An 8,054-nucleotide genomic window follows, 5' to 3' on the forward strand; every position below is an offset into this window, starting at 1 on the left:
GAAATTGGGTTGCCTCCCAACAAGCGCTTCTTTAATGTCAATAGCTTGACAGTGGGCTCTCATGGAGCCTCACAGATGTGCAGAGCTTTGTTGAGACTCTCCAACACCAAACATAGAGTTTGGATATGGGAGTTCAACACCAAACTTAGAGTTTGGTTGTGGCCTCCCAACACCAAACTTAGAGTTTGACTGTGGGGGCTCTGGTTGGCTCTGCTTTGAGAGAATCTTTTTCTACTTCCTCTCCATGGTTGCAGAGAGAGATCCTTGAGTTTTAAACACAAGGGAATCCTCATTCCATTGAAGGACTATTTCACCTCTGTCAACATCAATTACAGCTCTTGCTGTGGCCAGGAAAGGTCTTCCTAGGATGATGGATTCATCCTCTTCCTTTCCAGTATCCAGGACTATGAAATCAGCAGGGATGTAAAGGCCTTCAACCTTTACTAACATGTCCTCTACTTGTCCATAAGCCTGTTTTCTAGAGCTGTCTGCCATCTCTAATGAGATTCTAGCAGCTTGCACCCCATAGATTCCTAGTTTCTCTATTACAGAGAGGGGCATGAGGTTTATTCCTGAACCAAGGTCACACAGAGCCTTAAAGATCATGGTGCCTATGGTGTAGGGTATTATGAACTTTCCAGGATCCTGTCTCTTCTGAGGCAATGTCAGTTGATCCAGATCACTTAGTTCATTGATGAACAAGGGAGGTTCAACTTCCCAAGTATCAATGCCAAATAATTTGGCATTCAGCTTCATGATTGCACCAAGAAACTTGGCAGTTTGCTCTTCAGTAACATCCTCATTCTCTTTAGAAGAGGAATACTCATCAGAGCTCATGAAGGGCATAAGGAGGTTCAATGGAATCTCTATGGTCTCTAGATGAGTCTCAGATTCCTTTGGTTCCTCAGAGGGAAGCTCCTTATTGATCACTGGACGTCCCAGGAGGTCTTCCTCCTTGGGATTCACGTCCCCTCCTCTCCTCACAGGTTCGGCCATGGTGCTTATGTCAATGGCCTTGCACTCTCCTTTTGGGTTCTCTTCTGTATGGCTTGGGAGAGTACTGGGAGGGATTTCAGTGATCCTTTTACTCAGCTGGCCCACTTGTGCTTCCGAATTTCTAATGGAAGACCTGGTTTCATTCATGAAACTTACAGTGGCCTTAGATAGATCAGAGACTAAGTTTGTTAAATTAGAAGTATTTTGTTCAGAGTTCTCTGTCTGTTGCTGAGTGGATGATGGAAAAGGTTTATTATTGTTAAACCTGTTTCTTCCACTATTATTAAAGCCTTGTTGAGGCTTTTGATCCTTCCATGAGAAATTTGGATGATTTCTCCATGATGAGTTATAGGTGTTTCCATAAGGTTCACCTAAGTAATTTACCTCTGCTATTGCAGGGTTCTCAGGATCATAGGCTTCTTCTTCATAAGAAGCCTCTTGAGTACTGTTGGATGCAGCTTGCATTCCATGCAGACTCTGAGAGATCACATTGACTTGCTGAGTCAATATTTTATTCTGAGCCAATATGGCATTCAGAGTATCAACTTCAAGAACTCCCTTCTTCATAGGCGTCCCATTACTCACAGGATTCCTTTCAGAAGTGTACATGAACTGGTTATTAGCAACCATGTCAATGAGTTCTTGAGCTTCTGCAGGCGTTTTCTTTAGGTGAATGGATCCACCTGCAGAAGTGTCCAGTGACATTTTAGATAGCTCAGATAAACCATCATAGAATATATCCAAGATGGTCCATTCTGAAAGCATGTCAGAAGGACACTTTTTGGTCAACTGTTTGTATCTTTCCCAAGCTTCATAGAGGGATTCACCTTCTTTCTGTCTGAAGGTTTGAACATCAGCTCTAAGCTTGCTCAGCTTTTGAGGAGGAAAGTACTTGGCTAAGAAAGCCGTGACCAGCTTATCCCAAGAGTTCAGGCTGTCTTTGGGTTGAGAATCCAACCATAATCTAGCTCTGTCTCTTACAGCAAAAGGGAAAAGCATGAGCCTGTAGACTTCAGAATCTACTCCATTAGTCTTAACAGTATCACATATCTGCAAGAATTCAGTTAAGAACTGAAAAGGATCTTCAGATGGAAGTCCATGAAACTTGCAGTTCTGCTGCATCAGAGAAACTAATTGAGGTTTCAGCTCAAAGTTGTTTGCTCCAATGGCAGGAATGGAGATGCTTCTTCCATGTAAATTGGAATTTGGTGCAGTAAAGTCACCAAGCAACTTCCTTGCATTGTTGTTGGGTTCGGCTGCCATCTCCTTTACTTGTTCGAAATTTTCAATTAAGTTGTCTCTAGGTTGTTGTAATTTAGCTTCTCTTAATTTTCTCTTCAGAGTCCTTTCAGGTTCTGGATCAGCTTCAACAAGAATGCCTTTTTCTCTGTCCCTGCTCATAAGAAAGAGGAGAGAAAAAGAAAAGAAGAGGAATCCTCTATGTCACAGTAAAGAGGTTCCTTATTGTTAGTAGAAGAAAAGAAGAGGAAATTCGAACACAGATAGAAGAGGGGGTTCAAATTTGGTGATGATGTGAGGAAGAGATGTTAGTAGATGAATAAATAAATAGAATAAGATGAGAGAGAAGGAGGGAATTTTCGAAAATTATTTTTGAAAAGGAGTTAGTGATTTTTGAAAATGGTTTTTGAAAAATGTTAGTATTTTTTTTTTGAAAATTAAGATTTAAAAATTAAAATAATTAATAAATTAAAAAGAGATTTTGAAAAAAGGGGGAAGATATTTTCGAAAAATGAGAGAAAGAGAGTTAGTTAGGTGGTTTTGAAAAAGTTAAGAAACAAACAAAAAGTTAGTTAGTTAGTTGAAACAAATTTTGAAAAGATAAGAAGTTAGGAGGTTAGGAAAGATATTTTGAAAAGATATTTTTGAAAAAGATAAGATGAGAAGATATTTTTGAAAAGATATGATAGAAATTAGTTTTTGAAAAAGATTTGATTTTTAAAATCACAATTAATGACTTGATTCATAAGAAATCACAAGATATGATTCTAGAACTTAAAGTTTGAATCTTTCTTAACAAGCAAGTAACAAACTTCAAATTTTTGAATCAAAACATTAATTGATTATGTTATTTTCGAAAATTTGGTATAAAAATAAGAAAAAGATTTTTGAAAAATATTTTTGGAATTTTCGAAAATAACTAAGAATTTTGAAAAAGATTTGATTTTTGAAAAAGATTTTGAAAAAGATAAGATTTTCAAATTGAAAATTTGATTTGACTCATGAGAAATAATTTGATTTTAAAAATTTTTGAAAAATTCAATCCAAATTTTCGAATTTGATGGGAGAAAAAGGGAAAGATAATTTTTTGATTTTTGAATTTTTATGATGCAAGGGAAAAACAAGAAAAATGATGCAATGCATGAAATCTTTAGATCAAAACAATGAATGCATGCAAGAATGCTATGAATGTCAAGATGAACACCAAGAACACTATGAATGTCATGATGAACATCAAGAACATATTTTTGAAAATTTTTAATGCAAAGAAAACATGCAAGACACCAAACTTAGAATTCTTTAATGCTTAGACACTAAGAATTCCAGAATGCATATGATAAACATGAAAAGACACAAAACAAAAAATCATCAAGATCAAACAAGAAGACTTACCAAGAACAACTTGAAGATCATGAAGAACACTATGAATGCATGAAATTTTCGAAAAATGCAATATGCATATGCAAGTGACACCAAACTTATGATATGACTCAAGACCCAAACAAGAACACAAAAATATTTTTGATTTTTATGCTTTTCTAATTTTTTTTTTGGATTTTTTTCGAAAATTATATGAAAAAGAAAAAATAAGGATTCCAAAATTTTTAATATGAATTCCAGGAATCTTGCATTCTTAGTCTAAAGCTTCAGTCCAGGAATTAGACATGGCTCACTAGCCAGCCAAGCTTTCAATGAAAGCTCCGGTCCAAAACACTAGACATGGCCAATGGCCAGCCAAGCTTCAGCATGTAATTCAGATATGACATGCCTGACATACCCTACAGTCGTATAAGAGCTGATGGTTGGAAGCCTCAGTCCAAAAGAATTTAGACATGGCTTTACAGCCAGCCAGGCTTCACATGCTTCATGAAACACTAGAATTCATTCCTTTAAAAATTTTGAATAAATTTTTGAAAACATTTTTATTTTTTTTTCTTCGAAAACAGATGAGAAAATTTTGAAAAATTTTTGAAAAATTTTTGAAAACAAAACAAAAAGAAAATTACCTAATCTGAGCAACAAGATGAACCGTCAGTTGTCCAAACTCGAACAATCCCCGGCAACGGCGCCAAAAACTTGGTGCACAAAATTGTGATGTCCAGGCTCAAACTATTCCTGGCACGTGAGCAACTTGGTACGCGTAATTGTGATTACACATTCATAATTTGTCACAACTTCGATACAACTGACCAGCAAGTGCACTGGGTCGTCCAAGTAATACCTTACGTGAGTAAGGGTCGAATCCCACGGAGATTGTTGGTATGAAGCAAGCTATGGTCACCTTGTAAATCTCAGTCAGGCGGATATAAAATGATTATGGAGTTTTCGAATAATAATTAATAGAATAGGGATAGAGATACTTATGTAAATCATTGGTAGGAATTTCAGATAAGTGAATGGAGATGCTTTTCGTTCCTCTGAACCTCTGCTTTCCTGCTATCTTCATCCAATCAGTCTTACTCCTTTCCATGGCTGGCTTTATGTGATACATCACCATTGTCAATGGCTACTTTCGGTCATCTCTCGGGAAAATGATCCAATGCCCTGTCACGGCACGGCTAATCGTCTGGAGGCATCACCCTTGCCAATGGCTTCATCTTATCCTCTCAGTGAATAATATGCTCACGCACCCTGTCATGGCACGGCTATTCATCTGTCGGTTCTCGATCATGCTGGAATAGGATTTACTATCCTTTTGCGTCTATCACTAATGCCCTGCAATCGCGAGTTAGGAGCTCGTCAAAGTCATCCAATCATTAAATCCTACTCGGAATACCACAGACAAGGTTTAGACCTTCCAGATTCTCTTGAATGCCGCCATCATTCTAGCTTACGCCACGAAGATTCTGGTTAGGAGATCTGAGAGATATTCATTCTAGCTTATTTCAAGTAGAACAGATGTGTTTGTCAGGCACGCGTTCATAGGGGAGAAGGATGATGAGCGTCACACATAATCATCACCTTCATCACGTTCTTGGGTGCGAATGGATATCTTAGAAGAGAAATAAGAAGAATTGAATAGAAAACGGTAGTACTTTGCATTAATCTTTGAGGAACAGCAGAGCTCCACACCTTAATCTATGGAGTGTAGAAACTCTACCGTATGAAAATACATAAGTAAAGGTTCAGGCATGGCCGAGATGGCCAGCCCCCTAAAACGTGATCAATAGTCTCCTAAGATGAACAATGGATTAAAACTAAGACCAAAGATTCCTAATACAATAGTAAAAGGTCCTATTTATAATAAACTAGCTACTAGGGTTTACATGAGTAGGTAATTGATGCATAAATCCACTTCCTGGGCCCACTTGGTGTGTGTTTGGGCTGAGCCTGAGTGTTGCACATGTAGAGGTCCTTCTTGGAGTTGAACGCCAGTTTTTGTGCCAGTTTGGGCGTTCAACTCTGGTTTTGTCTCCTTTTCTGGCGCTGGACGCCAGATTTGGGTAGAAAGCTGGCGTTGAATGCCAGTTTACATCGTCTATTCTTGGCCAAAGTATGAACTATTATATATTTCTGGAAAGCCCTGGATGTCTACTTTCCAACGCAATTGGAAGCGCGCCATTTCGAGTTCTGTAGCTCCAGAAAATCCACTTTGAGTGCAGGGAGGTCAGAATCCAACAGCATCAGCAGTCCTTCTTCAACCTCTGAATCTGATTTCTGCTCAAGTCCCTCAATTTCAGCCAGAAAATACCTGAAATCATAGAAAAACACACAAACTCATAGTAAAGTCCAGAAATGTGAATTTAACATAAAAACTAATGAAAACATCCCTAAAAGTAACTATATCCTACTAAAAACATACTAAAAACAATGTCAAAAAGCGTATAAATTATCCGCTCATCAATTACCTAGATTAGACCTTTTTGTTTTTAGTCATTTACTGTTTTTGTTTATTCCCCCCTGAAAGTTCCCTTCATTACTATGTAGGAGGGAATTTGAATTTGATATTCTTGTGGTTTTTGTCTATGCAAAATAATATGGATAAAGAACCTCTTCACTACAATCTTAAGATTGAAAGAACTCTTTGGCAACAAAGGAAACAAGTTAGAGATCAAAGAGTTGCAGGAGAGACTGAAGAGATAGTTGAAGAAGAGTTTGAATTCAACATGGCAGAGAATGAAAATAACAATGCTAATGCTCCTCAACCTAGAAGGACCCTAGATCTTTCACTATACCCAATCTAGGGAGATGTGGAAGTAGCATTGTAACACTTATTGTTAATGCCAACAACTCTGAACTGAAGCCCCATCTTGTCACATTGGTGCTACAAAACTGTCAATTTAGTGGGAGCCTGCAAGAAGATCCTAACCTATTTATCTCTAACTTCCTGTAAATCTGTAACAAAGTGAAGACTAATGGCATCTCAGCTAAAGTTTATCAGTTGTTGCTATTCCTTTTTGCTGTAAGGGATCGGGCTAAGCAGTGGCTGGACAATCAGCACAAGGAGAGTAAAGCCACATGGGAGGACTTGGTTACTAAGTTCCTAAAGAGGTCCTTCCTGCCTCAGAGGTTAACAAAGCTTAGAACATATGTTCATACCTTCAGAAAGCACGAAGGAAAGTCCCACCATGAAGTTTGGGAAAGGTAGAAGGAGATGCTCCGAAAGTCCCCTCTAGATATGTTTGTGGACTAGGTCCAACTCCAGATTTTTTATGACGGGATCACCCTTGCCTCATGGGTTTCATTGGATAATTCGGCTGGAAGATCTCTGCATATGAAGAAGACCACTGATGAAACATTGAAGTTGATTGAAATGGTAGCCAACAATCAATACCTTTATTTCTCCAAAAGATCAATGAGGAAAGATGTTATGGAATTTAGATGCTTTGGACACTATTTTGGCTCAGAATAAAGTTATATCACAACAAATCAATGCAATTACTCAACATCTAAGAGGAATACAAATTTCAATAGTGAGTGCTTAAGGGAATTCCTACAGTATGAGTAGTGGACTACCTCAAAGTGAAGATATGGAGTATGGACAATCTTTCTTGGAGCAAGTGAATTTCATGGGTAATCCTTCAAGCCCACTTAAAAATGATCCCTTCTTAAAAACCTATAACTCTGGATGGAGACATCACCCAAAATTTGGATGAAAAAATCAAAGTTAGAGACCCAATAACTTCAACAACAACCATCAACAGAACCACTTCAACCCCGAACATAATATCTTCAACCCTCATCAACACGACAACAACCCTCTCAACTTTTAGAAAAATTCTCACCAACAACCACCACTCCCCACCCAACCATCTTAAAACTCTCAAAGGCTTACTAATCTTGAATTTGCCGTGGAAAAACTCTCCCAAGCCACACTTACATTCATGGAGGAGACAAGGGCCAACTTTCAGAATCAAGGTGCTTCAATTAGAAATTTGGAGCTGCAAGTAGGCCAAATTGCTCAACAATTAACCAAACCTACTAAAACATTCCCCAGTGACACAATTCCAAACCCTAAAGAAGAGTGCAAGGCTATTTATTTGAGAAGTAGAAATGTGGTGGGAGAAGAAGCCTAAGAAGAAGCCAATCCTCAAGAGGAGCACGGGATCACAACCTCTCAAGAACAATCAATTCATGTTTCAAAAGATCCACCAAAAGAGAGAATTCAAGTGCCTGGATACAAGCCAAAAATTCTATATCCTCAAAAGCTCCAGGAGGAGAACAAGGAGAAGAAATACTCCAAATTCTTGGAGATATTCAAGACATTGCACATACATCAACATTCCATTCATAGAAGCACTTGAACAAATGCCCATGTATGCTAATTCATGAAGGAATTGTTGTCCAAGAAAAAATCCTTGAAGGGAGGCCAAACAGTG

At 38.1% G+C, this 8,054-nt stretch overlaps 1 non-coding gene across 1 annotated transcript; it reads left to right on the forward strand.

The window, feature by feature from the left end:
- Nucleotides 1–1,755: 1,755 nt before the first annotated feature.
- LOC112724583 (small nucleolar RNA R71) lies at nucleotides 1,756–1,863 on the forward strand. Its single transcript, XR_003163739.1, has one exon. It is a non-coding gene; the product is annotated as a small nucleolar RNA R71 (small nucleolar RNA).
- Nucleotides 1,864–8,054: the final 6,191 nt, after the last annotated feature.

The sequence above is a fragment of the Arachis hypogaea genome, chromosome 11 (assembly GCF_003086295.3).
Source record: "Arachis hypogaea cultivar Tifrunner chromosome 11, arahy.Tifrunner.gnm2.J5K5, whole genome shotgun sequence".
In the NCBI taxonomy this organism is placed as follows: Eukaryota; Viridiplantae; Streptophyta; class Magnoliopsida; order Fabales; family Fabaceae; genus Arachis; species Arachis hypogaea.